Source organism: Diceros bicornis, chromosome 20 (genome assembly GCF_020826845.1).
Source record: "Diceros bicornis minor isolate mBicDic1 chromosome 20, mDicBic1.mat.cur, whole genome shotgun sequence".
NCBI lineage: Eukaryota > Metazoa > Chordata > Mammalia > Perissodactyla > Rhinocerotidae > Diceros > Diceros bicornis.
Window position 1 is genome coordinate 18131876 of NC_080759.1, and position 19898 is coordinate 18151773.

The 19898-nt window shown below is 38.8% G+C and overlaps 1 long non-coding RNA gene across 3 annotated transcripts in view; it reads right to left on the reverse strand.

Annotated features, from left to right (window-relative positions):
* The window catches only part of LOC131419166 (uncharacterized), a 57037-nt gene extending 38320 nt beyond the window's left edge, over positions 1–18717 (reverse strand). For 2 of the 3 annotated variants that reach the window (XR_009223164.1, XR_009223162.1), the window contains exon 1: positions 16428–16626. This is a non-coding gene — a long non-coding RNA (uncharacterized LOC131419166). Of the gene's footprint in view, positions 1–16427; positions 16627–18620 lie in introns of those variants that run through there. The other variant, XR_009223163.1, reaches the window with a different exon arrangement.
* Positions 18718–19898: the final 1181 nt, after the last annotated feature.

The following is a 19898-nucleotide window of genomic DNA, read 5'->3' on the forward strand; positions in this document are numbered from 1 at the left end:
AAGAAATGAACAAGAGTAACAAAGGCTAATGATGGAGAATTTTTTAAACAAATTTTAAAGAGGCACAAAAACAGCTGTGTTGTGTGAAAGAAGTTTCTGGACAAGAATTTGGGGGTAATTCTTGACAGTACTGCTGTGGTACATCATGAGAAAACAAACACAGAATCTGTAATTTTATGAAACTATGCTTAGGTTGGGTTGTATTTCTTTGATTACAGTATCACTTGAATATTTCCCTAGAAAATCATATTTCCCTAGCAGATCATACTTCCTGAAACAAAATAATATCACAATTAAAAACCTGATGGCTCATTTTTGTCATGAATTGGAGAATTTTAGGTATTCCATCTATGATCTCACATCGGTGTGGTAAACAAGCTTCACAGTCTGACTTGAGTTTACAGGGACAGGGCAATAGAGTTCCTAAATTCTAATTCCCACCTTTAATACTACTGTTCTTGAGAGTGAACTCAATTTTTACCAAAAAGCAGAAAAAATAGATTGTATTCTTGAAAAGAAAATGATCATCTTTTAAATTAATAAACTAAAATCAGGAGGCAACTCAGAATTTAAAAATACAAATAAGTAAGTATCACAGAAAGCTTATGGGACGCACGTCATTTGTTTTTCAGGACTGTGGCAGAAAATCAGGCATTAAGATGTATCACACGCTGACTATGAATCTCATTGTGTTACTTAAAAATAATAAAACAGGGAGGAGAAATTATTCACTCATTAAGGCATTATTCATATTATGTGTTTCATCTATCTGGGGTCTTACAACGTAAAAGTATACATGAAAACTGATTGAGGGTCCGAGAAAAAAAATAAAAACAAGAAAAGGATTAGAAGACAAGCCCTTTAAGTAAATATTTAAGAAATTGCAGTTTTTTAACTTGGATACAAAAGGACTGTCTTCATTTATTTGAATGCAGAAGAGTGACTAGAGGCTTCCATTTCCTCCAGGGCTGAAAAAGAGGAAATAAGGAAGAAAGGGAGGTTAGTTATGAGGAAGAACTATCTGCCTATAAATGTTCTTAAATGCCAGCTAAGATTACCAGGGGAAGGCGTGGGCTAGCTTCACCAGGGACTTCTACTTTCAGGAAGGAAACCATCCATCAGGGAGTTTATCATATAATACCAGGCCATATTTCTTCCTGAAATCTTTTTCCAACTGTAGTTATCCTTGAAAGAAATATTGCTCTTTCATAGGAAAACGTTCTTTACCATGCTTCTCCCACTCCTTAACACCACCCCCTAAGAAGCTACTTTATATCCAACTAATCTGTGTATCAGAGTATGATTCAAGTTTCATCAGTCATTAATAGTCTTAAATGGTCCCCTCTCTCAGGGATAAATAGTCAAAGAAAAATAAGTACCAGGAATGAGTCAGAAGCAAACTGTTCTCTTTGGAAGGATATTCAGTAAATTGAATCATTTCTAATGCACATAGTGAGGCTTTGATTTCCATTTCTAGAATTCAGTTGTCACTAGGAAATTGTCTTGTCTCTTAAATAAACCTTACCAAGTTAGACATTTTCAAAGGACACAGGGGTGAGCTCGAGAGAAGAAAGGCTGGCAGCATAACTCTATCTGTCATCAAGGCCACAGCCTGTTCTTTGGGATTACGAATGCCAGCTTGGTACGATAGTGCACTCCACCCACTCTTGTCATACCAGCCTCCATGTAGATGATGAACATATGGTCTTTCAGTGGGAGCTGCTTGATCCATCCCCAAAGCTTCCTGTGTCTCCAAAGAACATCATGTTCTTAGAGAAAAAAGAAAGTCATTCTTAAATTCTAGTACCTCAAACCGTTTGGGCTGTGTTTACAAGCCTGATACCAGAACCATTCCAAAACTAATCCAGAACGAACTTTCGGTTGGCAGGAGTCTATTTTTCTGAAAGTATAATCAGTAGCTACAGAATATCAGTCTCTCTAAATATGTCACTGAGTCCATGGATCATATATGATTGGATTGAGCAAGAATCACAGTCAGAAAGATTTTAGAAGCATTCTATCGCTCTGTGTGTGTGTGTGTGTGTGTGTGTGTGTGTGTGTAGACGCTAAGAATTCAGTAAATGAATTGTAGGGGCTGAGTGGTATGGGGCCAACAGGAGCTTTGTCTGAATGTACTCATGTACTGAATGAGAGACAGAGATTTATCTTTAAGAAGTTGGGGAACAAAGGTCAACTCTTGCCCTCCCAGAGAGAATACTGGAGGGAATGAATGTACACTACAGTTATAGAGAACCAAGGACCAGAAGCTTTGTCCAGCACTTACTGGAGGTGGAGGAGGGAGGACAGGAGGTAGGGATGGTTAGGAGAATCAGCAAAGAGAAACGATTTTGAGTAAAATGTGCTGTCAGTCAGCTGATACTTCTATCTTATACTCCCAACAGAGAGGTGACAGTTATGAACTAAAAAAGCCTAACACACACAAAAAGAGCTGTACTTCTAAGGGTGAGGTACAATCTAAGAGTAGGTGAGACGATGTTATGAAAGATTTGTCACTGGTAATAGATCATAACCTCAGTCAAATGATTGCTGGAGAGAAGCTCAAGAGCCTTGTCTTAGTGTGACAGGAACAAGTAATGAGGACGGATCAGGTCAAAACTTGGAAATACAATATACAATGATGGCCTTCATGAGTTAGCGGTGACCTTTCAGAGCACGCATATCACACTCCTGAGGTCTCTTTCTCTGAAAAGAAGAAAAATTATTTAACTTGTTATGAAAATTTTAAAATTTATACAAGATTTGAGAAAATTATATAATGAATTTCCTTGTACCAATCATGAAGCTTCAACAATTCTCTACTCATGGCCAGACTTGTTAAATCTATAATTCCTAGCCCCCAGCCCATCTGGATTTTGAAGCAAATCCCAAATGTCTCATCATTTCATCTATAAATATTTCAGTATATATCTCTAAAAAATAAGTGTTCTTTTTTAAAATTTAAAAATATTAACGTTTAACATCACACTTTAAAATATTAACAATAATTGAAGAAGGGAATTTTGAGGTAAGCGAAATTGAGCTTCCAGCAAGTTCCTGGAAGGGACAGAGCCAGACTATTAAATGTGACCATTAGTATGATCTTCTTTTATCCCAGGTTGATGGAGGATAGAAGTGCGAGTATAGGAAGACTTAGTAAGAGGACTCAGGTGTTTGATTTAGGTACCCTGTTCTGACAATGTGTTAGCAATAATGGAATGAGTTTATCTTCGATAAAAAAGAAATAACATCCCTTGGTATTCCACATGTAAAGGGAAACCAGTTTCAGTTTTTGCTTTAGTCTAGAACTTTTTCTATTGGCCCAGTGAGAAATAGAGACTGACAGATAAGCAAAGCCTGTACTGCGGTTATTTATAAAATAATGACAGGTGTGATTGGTAATCATGTTTCTGCATATTATTGTAATCCTCTTTAATAAGCTGAGTATGAAATGCTAAAAAAAGTGGCCCCACAAGGTCACTTAGCTGTGTACATGTTACAGGACCTGTCATATCTGGTAAGTCTGTGGTTCTGTCAGGAAGGATGTAATGAACATCAGGCCAAAAGAAGTCAAGCCAGCTGTATTAGTCAGCTTGGGCTGCCACAATACTGGGTAACCTAAACTACAGAAATTTATTTTTTCACAGTTCTGGAGGCTGGAAGTTCAAGATCAAGGTGTAGGCAGGATTGGTTTCTTGTGAGACCCCTCTCCTTGGCTTGCAGATGGCCGACTTCTTGCCCTCATGTGGCCCTTTCTCTTTGCATGTGCATTCTTGGTGTCTCTTCCTCTTCTAATTAAGGACACCAGTCCTAAGGGATTAAGGTCTCATCTTTATGACCCCATTTAACCCTAATTATCTCGTTAAGGCCCTATCTCTAAATATAGTCTCATTGGGGGTTAAGACTTCCACATATGAATTTTGGAAGACACAATTCAGTCCATAACACCAGCTTATTCTAAAACCCTAGAGGAAATAACTTGTTTGTTATCCCTCTAAAATGATGATCAATCATTCACTTGAAACATGAGGTCTGATCCCTTAATTATGTGTCCTCTTGCACTTTCAGCCTCTAATTATATTTTTAAATATTTTCATTTAAAGTTTTGAGGTTTATACTTATGGATTTAGCCATGTATGAGTGCATTTCGTGGTCTAAATCTGACCAATGTCAGAAACATTATTTAATCATGGTACCTCATTAGACACAGATTTTTCTAGGGGGTCATGAATTGTTCTCATTCTCTGTAGGGGCAGCGCTTCGGTCTACATGTCTTTCCCCACCTACCCAATCCAAGGACAGTCAACCCATAAATTGGCCAGCAACTTACAAAGAAAATTGGTATGGAAGCATGGTTATCAGCTTCCTTGTCTTAAATACTGTGTATTAGGAAATATTGTAAGAATGAGGTAGTTAGCAGAGAAGCTAAAGCTAGAAGGGCAGGTAGAGAGTAGAGCCACGAGTCACCGTGGCCTCAGGAAGTTGTGAGGAGGCAGACAGAAGAGAGAAACACAGGTGCCGTTGGAGAGGGATAAGCAATCCCAGAACAGCTTTAGCTTCTAGCAGCTTTCCAGTTTAAGTTCCAGATCTGGTAGGTTCTTAAAATAACACTCCTTTTTTCTAGACATAACTTGAGGAGTAACTTGTTCTCACAACCAGAAGAGTCTAAGAAAGAAAGAATCACATCCTAGAATACAGTATTTTTCTTCCCTAATCTCATATTTAAAAACCAAGTAACTCTCAGTTCTTTTGATTATGTTTCTCATGTGTTTTCCATTTTGCCAGCACAAGCATCCAAAGCACGGTCTGTCTTTATCTATGAATACTAAAGCTTCAACCACCATGAAGCTCCCAAGTTGTGAAGTTTGCTTTGGTGATACCTGCTCACCCCACTTCACAATCTTCCATGCTTTTAGTTGATACTTTCTCCCTGACCTCATTTCCCATGCCCTTGCATTGCCTTCTGTCTACGCAAGGCTTACCATCTTTGAAAAGCAAAGATTTCATACTGGACTTCTTCTTCACTTTGTCCCCCATTTAAGGCTCACATATATTTTGTAAAAGAGGACTGTTCCCTTCTTAGCTGTGATTTGAAAAACTTGACAGATAAATTCCATTTAACTTGGAAAAGTTTAAAACTTTTAAGACTATACCTCTCCCAAATGTTCTCTCTGTTCCAACCAAGAGACTAACATAATTCAAATAATTGTAAACCTTTTTTTAAATGCAATCCCATTTATAACCCATAACAGACGCAAACCAATTTTAAGCCAGTTTCCTTGTGGATGTCTACTTTCTATATTCCTATTTTCCAAACAGTTTAAATGTTTTGTTGCTTTTATTCCAATTGCAAAAGGGAATTTTTCCCTCTAATGATTTGTTGTTAGGGTTTATTATTTTATATTTTTAAAAAATCGAACCAAGTACCTTAGGTCAATTAATATAATTCAAGTTAAGTGAAGCAAAGACTTTTACCAGAACTTAAAATCCATACTGTCCTTCTCAACCATTCATTCCTGTAACCACTCTGACATACTAATGTGTCCCCTGGCTTCCTAAGAAAATACTACAGTCTAACAGCAGTAATTGTCTCTTTAAGGTTTATTGTAATTTTTTCACCTGACCTCAGCAAGATTTCATGAGCTGATAGGTTGGTATTAATTTACACAGCTCTTCGAACTTCCTTTAAATGTTAATGACGGGAAATTAAGAAGAATTAAAAACATTATCTTCAAGAAATAGTTGAGTTTCCACTTCATTTGTTTTAAGTATGTTTACAGTTCCCAGGAATTGCAAAAATCCAATGCACTTTACACGTGAGTTTGCAAATTTGACAAAACTATTCACCTCACCAGCACAGTACGCTAGTCACTGGAGCTTCAACTCAAACACCACTACTCCAGGCAATCCTAGAGAACTTGGCACAGATCAGTATCTAGATTTAATTTGCTGCCAGTACAACCTGCAGTGTTGAACCAAATGTGTTTCTGAAATAAGCAACTCCTAGGCAATATATTAAGGCCAAATACAACACCAACTCTAGCCTATATGTTTACCTTGGACATTTCTCTTTCTCAATAGGGCTGAGAAAAAGAAAATAATAAAAATGGAACTCACCCGGAAGCCAAAAGACAGATATTAAAATATGTGAAGATAACTTTAGAGAAGAGCCAAAAATCAACTAATAACTGTAATCTTACTTAGAGTCAAATAGGCAACCATATTTTCAGAACAATCAGAGAGAGTGAATCATCTTGTGAATATGACCATCCATCTAAAGGGCCCTCTTTAAAATGCCACGAACAGGAAGCTGTTGAATTATTAACACAAGCTATGAGCAGTCAGAAGCACTTTATTTCCAAGCTTAGTATTACTTTGATAATGCAGAACCAATTCTAATTCTTCTAAGCTGAAATTTTTTATTAACAAAATATTTTCTCTGGTTCATACTTTATGGCCCTATTTGATGGAAGAAGAGCATAGCAAAGTAATTGATAGAAAATTAGCTTCCACCTTAAACAGTACCTCCCAACAAGGATTTCCATGACCATGAGTACATCATCTTACCTATGTGGTAATTTTTTCTTTAATGCTATTTTAAAATCCAGAAATCAGGTTAATATTAAAATGCTGAGGAACACATTTGCCGTTTTCATCAGCAATGGACATAGTTACTTTTGAGGAGAAACCATGAGGAAATGCAAATGATGAAGGCTTTATATTTCCTTGTCCTTCATTGAGCCTATTGGTAATTGTGCTTGATCTTAGGTTTTCCAATCTGAAATATGAGATAGCTACGTTTAACCAAGGAAGTGAAAGATCTATACATTGAAAACTATGACATTGATGACAGAAATTGAAGAAGACACAAATAAATGAAAAGATATTCCCATGTTCTTGGATCAGAAGTATTAATCTTGTTAAAATGTCCACACTATCCAAAGCCATCTATAGATTCAGTGCAATGCCTAATCGAAATTCCATTTTTGGAATTGGAAAAATTCTTTTCACACAAACAGAAAAAACCATCCTAAACTTTACACGAAACCACAAAAGACCCCAAATAGCCCAAATAATCTTGAGACAGAAAAACAAAGCTGGAAGCATCACACTTCCTGACTTCCAGTCTACACTACAAAGCTATAGTAATCAAAACAGTATGATACTGGCATAAAAACAGACATGTAGACCAGTGGAACAGAATCGAGAGCCGAAAAATAAATTCACACATATACAATCAAATAATATTTGACTAGGGAGCCAAGAATATTTAACGGGGAAAGAATAGTCTTTTCAATAAATAGTGCTGGAGAAACTGGATATTCACATGCAACTAAATGAAACTGGTCCCCTATCTTACACCACTCACAAAATTAACTCAAAATGGATTAAAGACTTAAATGTAAAACCTAAAACCATAAAACTCCTAGAAGAAAACATAAGGGAAAAAGCTCCTTGACATTGGTGTTGGCAATGACTTTTTGGATATAATACCAAAAACACAAGCAACAAAAAGAAAAATAAACGAGTGGGATTACACAAAACTAAAGAGCTTCTGCACAGCAAAGGCAACCATCAACAAAATGAAGAGGCAACCTGTGGAATGGGAGAAAATATTTGCAACCATATAGCAGATAAACAGTTAACATCTAAACTATACAGGGAATTCATATAACTCAATAGCAAAAAGACTAATAATCTGATTATAAAAAGTGCAGAGGCTCTGAACAGACATTTTTTCAAAAAAGACATACAAATGGTCAGCAGGTACATAAAAAGGTGCTTTACATCACTAAGCATCAGGGAAATGCAAATCAAAACCACACTGAGATTTCACCTCATACAAGTTAGGATGACTATTACCAAAAAGACAACAGAAAACAATTAACAAAATGTGTTGGCAAGGATGTGGAGAAAAGAGAACCTTGTGCACTGTTGGTGGGAATGTAAATTGGTACAGCCATTATGGAAAACAGTATAGTGTTTCCTTAAAAAATTCAAATAGAACTACCATATGACCCAGCAATCCCACTTCTGGATATATATCTGAAGGAAATGAAATCACTATCTTGAAGAGATGTCTGCACCCCGATGTTTATTTAAGCATTATTCACAATAGCCAAGACATGGAAACAACCTAAGTGTCCAACAAAAAATGAATGGATAAAGAAAATGTGAATATATATACATATAATATTCTTACATATATAGGAATATTATTCAGCCATAAAAAAGGAAGGAAATCCTGTCATTTGCAACAACATGGATGGAACTTTAGGGAATTATGCTCAGTGAAATAAGTTAGAGAAAGACAAATACTGTATGATCTCACTTAGATGTGGAATCTGAAAAAAGCTGAGACAGAGAGTAGAATGGCAGTTGCCAGGGTCTGGGGTTGGGGAAATGAGGAGATGTTGGTCAAAAGGTACAAGTTTCCACTTACTAGATGAAAATATTCTGGGGATCTAATATACAGCATGGTGACTATAGTTAACAATATTGTATTATATACTTGCAAGTTGCTAAGAGAGTACATCTTAAGTGTTCTCACTACAAAAAGAAAAAACAGTTATGTGAGGTGATGGATGTGTTAAGAAACCTTAGTGTGGTAAACATTTTACAATATACATATATGTGTATCAAATCATCATGTTGTAAGTCTTAAACTTATACAATGTTATAGGTCAATTGTATCTAAATAAAGCTGGAGAGTGAAAAAAAAGAACTTGTATTTCAAAAGGTATATACTTCTTTGCTAGAGATGGACTCCAGGGGTCTGTGTTGTGGTTTACATTGAAGGTAATTCCAGAAAACACCAGCAGAGAGGTGAAGGAGTGAGATAGAAAGAAAACAGTAAACGATAAAGGACTTTTTGTAAAGCAGGTTACCCCTGTCTAAAGAAGGCTGTGAGCCAGTGCAGAATACCCACCTCAGCTTTATCCCACCTCAGCTTTATCCCACCGCAGAGAGACGGAGCTGGCTCACCTGTATACCAATCCCTGTCAGTCATCAGTTGAAGGCCGTTTCCAGGCAGAACGTTCATTTTCTGCCACTGACGGCCTAGCCTGTGGGCAACAAAGTGGGCTCTAGAATGCAGAGAAAGCCCCTAGGCACAGAAATGCATTTGGAATTTGGTCAGAGTGCACTGACCAGCGAAAGGTGAGAGGATGTGGGCAGAGTACCACCAGTGTCTAATAGAGTCCTCTTTTATCACACCTTTGAAAGAACCGTCCGGATACTTCTTTCTAGAGAGAGTCACTCCAGTTTCTCGGGATTGTAACATTTGGTATCATCCTTTGCCTCACTGAGAGGCTAATTTATTCACTTTAAAGTTTGCCCTAAACAAAGAGATACTCTAAAAAGGCACTTTTCATACTGAGAGTTGAGCAGAGAGGCGGGGAGCCCCGGATCAGAATCACAAATGAGATTTTTCCAAACTACACGCAATACCCCAACAACCCTGCTTTGAAAGTAATCTGTCCCCTCCCTACCCACGGAAGCAATGCTCTGTGTTAAATAATGGAAGTTTATTGCATACTTCAGGCAGGTTTAGACAGGAAGAAAGTAAAAATTATTAAAGGGCTCAAATGTAAACAGTTAGTTTGTCACAGTTCTAGCCTTAGTGCTGAGCAGGGAATGTGTGATCTCAGAACAATTTCAATTTAATTGTAGTAAACCTGACATCATAACAAGTTTCAACGAAAGTAGCTATTTTGCTCATAGGTATGGCCGAAGCTACCATTCTAAGCAAACTTTTTCTTCATCAATAGAAATACTTTATTAATTAAATGGACCAGTATTGACAGCCTATCTATAAAGTCATGATTTATTTCCAGAGAAATATTGGGATACATTTAGGTTCAATGCAGGCTTTTTCTCCATTAATAAGAGCACCATCAATCAATATGAGCAGATAATCTCATAAGGCCCATATATATAAACTAAGATGCTTTCTGTGTACAATTCTTGCACATAAAAATTTTACTAGCTAAAATTATTTGTTCGATCCTGTATTAGTTTCCTATTGCTACTGTAACAAATTATCACAAACTTAATGGCTTAAAACAACAGATTTATAGCTCTGGATGTCAGAAGTATAAAAATAGCTGTTACTGGGCTAAAAACAAGGTGTTGGCAGGGTTGGTCTCCTTCTGGAGGTTCTAGTGGAGAATTTGCTCCCTTGGCTTCTAGAAACCACTGCATTCCTTGCCTCGTGGTCCCTGCCTACATCTTCAAAGCCAGAGCATAGCATCTTCCAAGCTTTCTCTACCTATTTGCCTCCCTCTTATAAGGAGTCTCATGATTACACTGGGCCCACCCAGATAATCCAGTATAATCTTTCCATCTCGAAATTCTTAACTTAATTACTTCCAGAAAGTCCCTTTTACTATGTAATTTAACACGTTCACAGGTTCCAAGAATAAGGATGTGGCCATCTTTGAGGGGCCGTTATTCTGTCTACCACACATAGAGATGTTATAAAGAGGAAAAGAATCAAATCAATGTTTAAATAGCAATTATTCCTGCTCTGGTAATCAAAGGACACAAAATGTAAAATAGTAATAGTAATAACAGTAATAATAATTATCATTTAATGAGTATCTAATAAATTGCAGTCACTTTACAATGTCTTATTAATCCTCACAACAACACCTTGGAGGAAGGATTACCACAGGTAATCCTTTACCTGTAATCCTTACAGGTAAAAACTTTAAACTTAGTGTAGTTAAGAACATCACAGGCCTAGTAATTTTAGTCTAGGATTTTAAACTAGGCCAAGCCAGATTTTTAGCCTGAGCCTTTTCACTTCCTAAACCAGACTTCTAGAAACTGCCATCATTTGTATGTCTTCTCTAATGATGCCCTGTTTCTAATGTGAATGGTGAGGGGTGGGGAAGCCACGTCGAGCATAGAGAAGGTAGAGTTTGTCCTTAATGGACGTGAGATGCAGGTCACATGTCCAAAATATGAGCTAGACCACACCTAACTTTAAAGAGGAATGGTACTTGCAAATATTCTTTGAAGCAAAAGCTCTGAGTTTTGGATCTGAGACCTTGAATTTAAATCCTGCCTTTGTCACTTTGTCATTCAATTTCTTTTTGACTCTGGGCAAATTGCTAATTTTTAAAATGGGAGTGAATTATTATAGTGCAGTTAAATGAATGTTCTTTTGAAACCACAAATCTGAACAGGCCACCTCTCTACTTAAATTATTTCAATGGCTTCTCCTTGTTTTGGGGATAAATAATCTTTTGTGTGGCCCTTGAGGGGCCTGCAGTAAATGGCCCAGGGCTCCCAACCAACATCTCTTTATGCCCTGTTGACCCTCTGTCTGTTGTTCCAATGTCCCAGGCGCTTTCCCACCTCAGGTCCATTACACAGCTGCTCCTTCTGCCTGATATTATATTCCTCCACTATATACCTGGTCAACTCCTTTATATCCTTCAGATCTCAGCATAAACATCACTTGTCTCCATCTCCGACAGGCCATGCATCCTTCCCTCTCAAGTCCTGGAATGCCACCCCTCTTACCCTTTTTGTTAATTACCAATCATCTTTAAAAATTCAGCTGAAAAATCACCTGCACAGGGAAGACTTCCTTAACTACCACTCCTCTGGATTGGTTAGATCTCCCTCTTCTATCTTCTCCTAGCTACTGTGCTTCTCTTAAACAGCACTTATCACAATTCTACTGAATGGTTATCTACGGTCTTGTGTGATGGCCAACTCCTCTACCAGAATGAGCGTCCCTTTAGTGAGGAAGCTGCATGTAGTTGTTTGCCTGGCATAGTGCATAGGCAAGGACTAGGGCACTCATTTAATAACCGCTGAATGGATGTTGTATGTAAAGCACTTACCATTGTTCTGACCAAATTAAGTGCTCAATTTACCACATCTTTTAGAATAATGAATATTTCTATAAAAGTAGCACAATTAGAAATCTTTATGTATTAGTTTTTCAATTATCTATCTTGAACAATATTTCTCAAGTACTAACTCTGAGCAAGACACCACACTAAGAATGACATCAGATGAAAAAATAAACGAGAAGCAGTCCCACCTCCTAGAGGCTTATCAGGAGTGAAAACATAATGAGTAAATAAATAGCTTTAATCCAAGGTAAAGTATGTGAAGAATCATAACACAGGTCCAAAAAAAATTATGAAGGCTTAGAAGAAATAAAGAAAATATCTGACTTGGGGATGAGAAAAGGCTTAATAGAAGACATGGATTTTGGTAGATAGAAATTTCAGGAAGCAAAGCAAGTATGGGTATTAGAATATTTCAGGAAAAGAGATGAACATGAACGAGGTGGAGAGGAATACATGATTTATAATATAGCATAAGCAAACTATGTTAATCTATCAGGTGATCGTGTTCCAAATAAAGCGTCCAAAATTTGCTAATAGATTACTTCTTAGAATGAGTCTGCCATTTAGACATAAAAATTGACCAGAACAATCTCCCTATCAATTATTATTATTATTATTTTTGTGTGAGGAAGATCAGCCCTGAGCTAACATCCATGCCAATCCTCCTCTTTTGCTGAGGAAGACTGGCCCTGGGCTAACATCCGTGCCCATTTTCCTCCACTTTATATGGGATGCCGCCACAGCATGGCCTGACAAGTGGTGCCTGGGTACGCGCCCGGGATCTGCGCCCGGGATCTGAACCCGGGCCTCTAGCAGTGGAGCACGCGCACTTAACCGCTATGCCACAGGACCGGCCCCAATAATCTCCATATTAAAATAAACTTCCTGGAATGCTCATTCTGGGGAAAGCCAGCCACTGTGTAAGAAGTGCAGCTGCTGAGACTGTCATGTGGTGAGGAAGTTGGAGCTAGACATTTTGAGAGGCCATATGGGGAGAGAAAATAGCCAATGCCAGACATTCCAGCCATCCCAGGCCAGGTTCTGGACCTGTGAGTGAAAAGGCCATCTTGGATATGGAGAAGAACCAAGAGAACTCAGACTACAGCCAGAACTGGACTGGCAGACAAATGGCCCTATCCAAGCCACCTCCAACCCACTGAGCCACCAGAAGAGGCACCAGCTATCGTGGGGTGGACAGGAGATGGCCCTGCTGTGCCCTGCCTGATTTTCTGACCCACAAAACTGTGTGCACATAATAAAATGATTGCTGTTTTCACCACTAAGTTTTGGGGTGGTGTGTGCGTAGTAATAACTAGAGAAGGTATTTTTACTAGAGTTAATTATAAGATAAGGAGATTTTTTTTTATAAACACACTAGAACTTGCAGAAGCAAGTATTAGTATTCAAAGCTGTCATTTTGGAAGAATATTTACTTATTTCCTAAATTTTCCAGGCTGAAAATATTTTTGAAATTTCCTTTACAGAAGCATTTTATGAGCCAAGAAGAAGGAGGAGGAGGAGAGAGAGAGGAGGAAAAGAAGGAGGAGGAGAGAGAGAAAGGGAGAGAAGAAGGGAAGGAGGAAAGAAAGAAAGAAGGAAGGAAGGAGGGAAGGAAGGAAGGGAGCATTATGCTTGTTATTTTATAATCACATCTCAATTGGAGCTCAAGTAAAGCAATTATTACCATATTCTCTAGACTTAGCTCTGGATAGCTTTTTCTTTTTTTCATTTTTCTTCACATTTCAAAACAAAAGCAGCCACCACTGAAAATGTTAAAAGGGAAGTGCCCAGTATTCCCAAGGCGATTCAAAGGGAGGAGTTGTAGAAACATTTGACTCATTTTCCTGATGCTCAGCATCCCCAAGGTGTCTGTTTTAAAGGACACAGAGGGCTGGCCCCGTGGCTTAGCGGTTAAGTGCGCACGCTCCGCTGCTGGCGGCCTGGGTTCGGATCCTGGGCGCGCACCGACACACCGCTTCTCCGGCCATGCTGAGGCCGGCCGTGTCCCACATACAGCAACTAGAAGGATGTGCAGCTATGATGTACAACTATCTACTGGGGCTTTGGGGGAAAAAAATAAATTAATTAATTAATTAAAAATTAAAGGACACAGAACTCACGTGGAGGCATATGATCCTGTGAGATTAAAAAAAATCAATGCCTATAAAGGGCAACTGAAGCCAAACACAACACAACCATTATGATACTAAATTGGTTTGCTGAACTTGTTCCTTCTGCCATGTCAACAGGCCTCAGTGCTACCATATAGTTAATTCACCTATGAATATTTATCCTGAATCTCTTCTATTTGCAAAGAGAGAAGATTCAGTTTCACATAGCGAGCATGGTAAAAACAGTTCTGTCTCTTACTACTTGTTTTTTTCTTTTTTTTTTTTTTGTCAAAAGAGAATTATAATACTCACTGAAAAAGGCCTATATGTAGAAACAATAAATGTTTTAAACTACCAGCCCCATACCTGATACATAGCCGACTCTGAATCTCATAATGTCTTGCAAACTAATAACCAGCCATGTAAGCGTATTATTGTGCTTTTTCGTTAGTTTGTTTTTGTTTTTATTTTAAGAAGCAGTCATAACCACTTCCTAAATAGCTTTATCTCTTTTAGCAGGGCATATACAAGAGGAGACCTCATTCAAACATCAAGAAACTAATTCTAACTTTAGAAAATATTTAAGTTAAAGAGGAATAAAGTCTATTGTCATATAGTTTTGCCCAAAGAAAGTTAAAATTAGCTTAATTTACTTGTTGCCTTGCTTGACAGTGGAAATAAGAGAGAGGTAGGGTATGAAAATAATGCTATTGGCATGATGAATAAGGCAATAATGTTTAGATTACAGGACAGTACTGCTGTGATCAAGTACAGTCATTACTTAATATTGTGAAAATGGGTTCTGGGTAATTTTCTTTATATACTAACATAACAATAACCTCCTAATCAAAAGTAAATTAACCACTATCAGATATTTCTGGTGCTACCTCCTATTAGGCATGATAAACCAAACTTTTCTCTCTTCTATCCTACCACAGCAACTGATTGAGAGCTCTGAACCCGATAAATGCTGTCTCCTTTGGAATTTTAAGTAGCACATAAGCACTTGAGATAATTTCACAAAAAGACATGTGCGGGCTCTTCTGTGTCATAAAATCCCCTTGGCAGCCACAGAAAACCTCATATTTTAAAAAAGAAAAAGTTTAAAAAGATTAACATGGGTGATTGCCAAGAGCTCAGCTCTGGAAATGCCACCTACAGAACTCAAGAAGAGTCCCAATGTGCATTCAACAGCTTCTCAGTCTTCTATTATGAGAAGAAAACTTGAAGTCTGTGTAGCAGATGCTGCTCACCCTAGGATGCCAGCTATAATTGACCACCAAGGGAACTGTCCAAATGATGGCGCATCCTGTATTATTAATGTTGTTCTCCTTTTCTGGCAAGCAAACCTTTGAAAACAAAGTGATTTCTTCAAGAAAACAGATTTTAATAATAACTTTAGTTATACAGCACATAACTACAGGAGAGTGTTTGCATAGGGCAGCTGGCAAAGAAAATGAGGTATTCTGTTATCTTGTGTGCTGTGTGCTGGCCAGAAGCTTCCCCTACATATCAGGCAGGAATTTGATAGCTGCTGTAATCATTGAGGCTTGAACCAAACGTAAGAGTGGCCTCAACCAGCTACAGTACAATCATTACAATTTGGAAATCTGATAGAGGGAAAAAAAAAGAATAAAAGCAAATTAATTCTTAGACATCATAAGCCATACTGTCACTGACTAGGCGCCTGGAAAAACTCAAAGGTAGGTTTGGAAGCAATTAACTGTTTTTCCAAGTTGTTTCTTTTCTTTTTGTATGTTAAGCAGATGTAACCACCAACCATCCTGAAACTCACCAAGTGAGAAACTCAAGGGAGATGTAACCACCAACCATCCTGAAACTGACAAAGCCTCATCACAAGAGCTACCCCCATGACCTTTGCCTTATTTTTAATGCAAAGATCTCTCCAGGAGGAGTTTAGGCCTCATTATGTTGAAGCATGTTCTCCAACTGAGCCTGTGCAAGTGAATACCTGCCTCTCTCCTTTGAATATTCATTCCCCAATGGAAATAAAATTTCCCGCTTCCCCTTGTTCAGGACAACGTGACTTTGGAAATGATTCCTCATGGCCTCCTATTTGCTGCAAATACACTTTACTTTGTGAGACAACTTCCACTGGTGTAGAGTCCTATTTCTACTCCTACTCAAGACCCCTTAGTTTGGGAACAATACCAACACCTCCTGCAACTTGAGTATGAAACACATACTATGTTCAACACTTTCAAGGGTGGTGGATCTATGTCCCAGCTTCTCATGTTATCACATGTCGTTTGCTTTTTAGTACTTTTATCATTTCACTATCTTTTAGGTGAATATTTTTACTGCTGATGTTACTCTGTATTTTCACTTCTATGTTTCCACCTATAGGCCTAGGAAATAAAAGATTTCATTTTGAAAAAGTCTCTTTGGCAACACTGAACCCACTTGCCCACATGGCACCCATTACCTGTCCTGAGTTCCAGCTGCAGTGGGCAGTGCAGAACGCACATCCTGTCTTCATGGACGGGACATTCTCTTCCAGGTTCACTCATTTATGCTGATTCTCTGGTGCTGGAGGCCTCTGGGGCCGTGACTCACACACTCTCCAATCATGCTGATGCAAAGAAACAATTTCTATACTTCTTTGGAAACTTTTTTTTTCATTCTTTCTAAAATAAACTACAAAATATTACAAGCAGAATAGATTTACAGATTTAACAAAAAGAACTGAAAATAGTTAAGTGGTAGCAATCAAAGAAACAAACATACAATACAACCACTTAGTATGATTAAGTTAGCAAAACAAACCCCAAATCTTGACTTATTTTTAGTGAAAGGGGCACACTCACATACTGCTAAGGGCAGTGTAATTTGGAATAATCATTTGGAAAGCAATTTTGCATCACAAGAAAAGTTCATTCACTCATTCATTCAAAAATTTATTTTTGTTTTGTTTTGTTTTAACAATTACAACGGCCAGGCACTCTTCTAGGTATAAAGACTACAAATAAAATTAGGAAATAATTGTCAATCAGAAGTAGCAAAGGAGAATGAGATATATTACAAAAAAAAAAAACTATTTACAAAGGGTTCTAGGTAACTGAGAAAAGCTGTAAAGAAGGTGAGATTTGGGGCTGCATTGTGTATTATTCATTCATTCATTTGTTTATGCATTCATTCAGCAAGTATTTACTGAGTTCCTTCTGTACATCGGGAGCTGTTTCAGGCCCTGGAGACACATCAGTGAAGGCTGCAGACAAAGATCTCTGCTCTCATGAAGGTCACATTCCAGTCAGACAGACATTAAACAAGGTAGATAAGCGGCATGTACAGTAGGTTGATAATAAGTGTTAGGGAGAAAAAGTTGAGAAGGATGGGGAGTATGGAGAGGAGGTTGACACTTTAGGGAGGGTGGTCAGGGAAGACCCCATACAGAAGGCCACGTTTGATAAAAATTCTACAGGAAGTGAAGGACTGAGCCACATAGACCTGTCTGAGCAGGAGATTCCAGGATGAAATGACTGTGAAAAGGCTCTGGGGAGAACGCACCTGTGAGGAAGAGCAGGCAAAGCTGTGGCTGGAGGGAAGCGGATGAGGCGGGGGAAGGGGGCCATGCAGGCTGAGAGGCCGTGGGGAGCTAAGCTATTCAGTCATGTAAGCACTTTCCTTTTTCTTTGAGTAAGATGTCTAGTCACTGGAGGGTTTGAGCAGAGGGGTGACAGGGTCGTATTTATATTTTAATCAGTTCACACTGCTCTACTGCAGAAAAAAGGAGGAGCGGAAACAGTGAGACCGGTTAGGAGGATCGGCTATCTAGGAAAGAGATGATAATGTCTTTGACGAGGGTGGAAACGTGGAGGAGATGAGAAATGGCCATATTCAGGATATGTTATGAAAGCAACCCTGACAGAATTTGCCAATGGATGGTGGGTCAGTGGTCCTCAAGACCACCCCCAGCTTCTATGATTTGCTAGGACTCATAGGACTCAGCAAATAGTTGTACTTATAGCTATGATTTATTACAGCAAAAGAATACAAAACAAAATCAGCAAAGGGAGAAGGCAATGAGAAGAAGGCCAGAGGAAACCAGGCACAAGCTTCCAAGAGTCCTCTCCCCAAGGAGTCACACAGAATGTGCTTAATTCCTCCATCATTGAATTGTGACAATATGTGTGAAAGGTTGTCTACCAGGAAGCTCATTAGAGACTCAGTGCCCAAGGTTTTTACTGGGGTCTAGCCACACAGACACTGCCTAGCACATACCGAAATTCCAGAGTCCCAGAAGGGACATCGTGTAAACAGTTTAGGCACCACAAACCACTCTTATCAGTTAGGGAATGGTGGGAACCCTCCGGAAATTTATGTTCCTGACACCAGCCAAGGGGCAACCATGCAAGCAGGCCTTCTCAGGATAGCAGTAAAAGCAATTCAGGAAGAGAAATGGAGAGTAAGGGGGTATTCTAGGCAGTGGGGGAACGTGTGAAGGATGACAAGAGCAGAAATGCATGGTATCAGATCCTGCACTTAGATGTATGCAGTCCAATGCACTGGACATATGATAGTGATTCCAGCAGACATGGTCCCCCTCCTTCTGCAGCTTATTAGCAAATTTAATAGGAGAGCCAGATACCAACCAAATGATCCTCACATCTGTCATTACCTTACGAACACAGGAGTGGTTAGCCCAGGCGGAGCAAACAGCATCGTGAGGAAAGACCCTGTGGTGCTGAGTAACATGGCTGTTCCACACCTGAAAGATGGCCAGTGAACAAGAGAATGGTGAACTTAGACTTAGAGGGGAGTCGTTCACAATTCCTGAGGACTTAATTTTGCCAACTATTGATAAATTATCTATTTACTGACATCTTTGCCAGGGACTGGCCCTACTTCATTTATTCATTCAATAAATATATATTGAGGCTTTAATAATGCTGGCTGTGTGCCAGGCAATGGGGACACAGTTCCTGACGCCATGGTGTTTGCAGTCCAGGGGAAGAGACAGTCACTCAGCCTTCTCGTCTTCTCATAGATTTGCCTTCCTCTCCATTCCCATCACCCCCAATTAAATCTCTCTCAAACCTAGATCTCCATGGGATCCTCTCAGTGACCTCCACTCCCTCCTAATTCACCCCACAGTCTAAAATCAAATTAAGTTTCTTAAAATCTGATTCCAAAATGATTTCTAATGCTTAAGAATTTTAAATATGTTTTCTACTCCTCAGATTATATTCTGAGATTAGAAAATCAGAAACTAGCATTTAAGACCTTTCTACACACACACACACACACACGCGCGCACACACACACACACACACACACTACACCTCCCACAGTGAGCTTGCTCCTTTCCATCACCATGCCTTCTGATCACATTCTTCCCACCAGAAATACCTCTCTCGAATCCATTCAGGTGATCCTAACTCTTTTGTGGGACACTTCTGGTGCCACCTCCTCCACAAGTCATTAGCTGTCTAGTCTACCTTACACTGTCTTTCTCCTTTCCACAACTCATAATATCTGCAGAACACAAGCACATCTTCCCCTGTGCTCTTCTCTTTGGTGATGTGCATAAACTCCATTTATTCAACCATACCCTGAACTACCTGAGAATGGGAAAGTTGTGCTTTTTTTGTTCTAACTGCAATGTCTAGAATCATGCTGGGCCATGGGAGGACACTGAGTCACATTTATTGACTTGATTTATTGACTTTTCAAACTTGCAGCCACATATATTAGTTTTCTATTGCTGCATAACAAATTACCCCCAAAATTACTGCCTTAAAATAACAATAAATATTTATTATAACACACAGCTTCTGTGAGTCTGGAATTTGGGAGCAGCTTAGCTGGGTGGTTCTGGCTCAGGGTCCCTTATGAGGATGTGATCAAGATGTCAGCTGGGGTATCATCTGAAGGCCTGACTGAAGTTAGAGAATCT